The sequence below is a fragment of the Bufo gargarizans genome, chromosome 10, assembly GCF_014858855.1.
Source record: "Bufo gargarizans isolate SCDJY-AF-19 chromosome 10, ASM1485885v1, whole genome shotgun sequence".
In the NCBI taxonomy this organism is placed as follows: domain Eukaryota; kingdom Metazoa; phylum Chordata; class Amphibia; order Anura; family Bufonidae; genus Bufo; species Bufo gargarizans.
Window position 1 is genome coordinate 122,351,228 of NC_058089.1, and position 2,567 is coordinate 122,353,794.

Genomic DNA, 2,567 nt, shown 5'->3' on the forward strand with positions numbered 1-2,567 from the left:
TTGGGTGGCGTGCATTCGGTCTCTGGGCTAAACTCTAGCATAGCCAACATCTATCTTCTCCATAAACATGCACGCAGGAGAGTGGGACTAGCATCTCCAGATACATATGGGACTGCAGGGGATGAAGGACTGAATGTACTGAAAATTAGAGTGCATGCTCTTCATTACCCGATTATTGGGGCAGGTCCAATATGCACTGAGGCTATGCATACATACATATTTTCAAAAAAATTAATAAAAAATTAGCAATAGGCTTTAAAAAAAATAAAAAATTGTTGCATATGCTGCATATATGACAATACATAGCAGTTCACTAGGCAACCCATCAGACTGTCTGTGTGGAGCCTCAGTCTCTAGACCGTCTCTCTCCTCTCCTGAACGATCTTCTAAGATGATTTATAACCAATTCACTGTTTCTCGAGGACAGGAGAGAAAGGGATTTTGCTAAAAAGAATGGGGTAATCGGATCCCAAAATGCCCCATCCTTTTGTTCTCGGGGTGATACGTCCCCACCAGGTGTCTGACTGCAGCTATTCTCATTCATAGCACATGCACACTAGACCCGGCCGTGTATGCATGTATGTGTAGGTTGAGCTATGAACAAACATTAGTCAGCTCATGCACAAACGTATTTTTTGTGTCCGTATCCGGGGGCCGCAAAAGATGCGGACAGCACACCGTGTCCTGTCTTAATCCGTATGTCCGTTCTCTGGCAACTGCAAAAATATAGAACATGTCCTGTTCTTGATCTCATTACGGACAAGGATAGGACTGTTCTATTATGACCCAGATGTGCCGCAAAATGCAGAACGCACATGGCCGGTGTCCGTGTTTTGTAGATCCACAGTTTGCGGACTGCAAAACAGGCGACAGTCCTAAAATGCATGTCCAGCTTAAAGGGGTTATCCAATGACTAATATAAAAAGTGAAAATCAGACATCATGTAGTACATGAAAATCTCTTTCTAACAAAGCTGGAACCAGCCCGTACGTCACATGGATCCAGAAATCTCCCCATTCATTGCTCTGCTAGATTTATATGAAGCTGACAGCTCAAGGGGTGTGTCTTTTCTGCTGCATCTAAGGGGGCGTGTCCATGCTCCTCCTATCACAGCTCAGGAGGCAGTTGAAGGATGAAACTGAGCATGTGCGGCCACCTCAGAGAGCAGGACAAAGAAATAAGAAAAATAACAAACAGCAGGTGGCGCTATACCGATACATTATATTGAATAACTCAGTAGCTATGCAAAATTTTTAATTTCATGCAATTACAAAAGTATTTAGATCTAGGTGCTGGTTTAAAAACTGTAGAATATTTTTCGTAGGACAACCCCTTTAAGACTGGGGCTACACCGCAACTAGTGCAAGTTGCCACAGCTACGAAACCAGAATTGAAAAAAATAAAAATACCAACACTGCTGATTATTTTTTTTTTCATTCTCGGATCCCATTAAGTTGTGAGTCATGCTGCGGCCCTATTCAGTTCAATAACTGCACTGCGCAGCCGCGCCAGAACTTTGTCTGCACAGATTCCAAACAAGAGCAGAACTGTTTATCTTCAGGGCGGGGGTTGCTTCTATATTGTATGAATTGGATTGATACGTTTTTGGCATAAACATTGTTGCAAGACTACTTTTTGTGACTTTTTAACCCCTTCAACCCCGGGCCTGTTTTCACCTTCCTGCCCAGGCCATTTTTTTTTGCAAATCTGATGTGTCACTTTATGTGGTGAGAACTTTAAACGCTTTTACTTATACAGGCCATTCTGAGATAGTTTTCTCGTCACATTTTGTACTGCATGACAGTGGTAAAAATAAGTTAAAAAAAAACATTTTTATTCATAAAAAAAATACAAAATTTACCAAAAATTTTGAAAAATTAGCAAATTTCCACATTTCAATTTCTCTACTTTTATAATACATAGTAATACCTTCAAAAATAGTAATTACTTTACATTCCCCATATGTCTACTTCATGTTTGGATCATTTTGAAAATGACATTTTATTTTTTGGGGACGTTACAAGGCTTAGAAATATGGAAGCAAATCTTGAAATTTTTCGGAAAATTTCTAAAACCCACTTTTTAAGGACCAGTTCCGGTCTGAAGTCAGTTTGTTAGGCTTGCATAATAGAAACCACCCAAAAATGACCCTATTTTAGAAACTACACCCCTCAAGGTATACAAAACGGATTTTACAAACTTTCTTAACCCATTGATGGAAAATGGAGATGAAATTTCTGAATTTCACTTTTTTGGCAGATTTTACATTTTAATCATTTTTTCCAGTAGCAAAGCAAGGGTTAACAGCCAAATAAAACTCAATATTTATTACCCTGATTCTGCGGTTTACAGAAACACCCCACATGTTATTGTAAATTGCTGTACGGGCACACGGCAGGGCGCAGTAGAAAAAGGAGCGCCATATGGTTTTTGGAAGGCACATTTAGCTGAACTGGTTTCTAGATTCCATGTCCCATTTGAAGCCCCCCTGATGCACCTCTACAGTAGAAACTCAAAAAAGTGACCACATTTTGGAAACTACCGGATAAGGTGCCAGTTTTATTGGT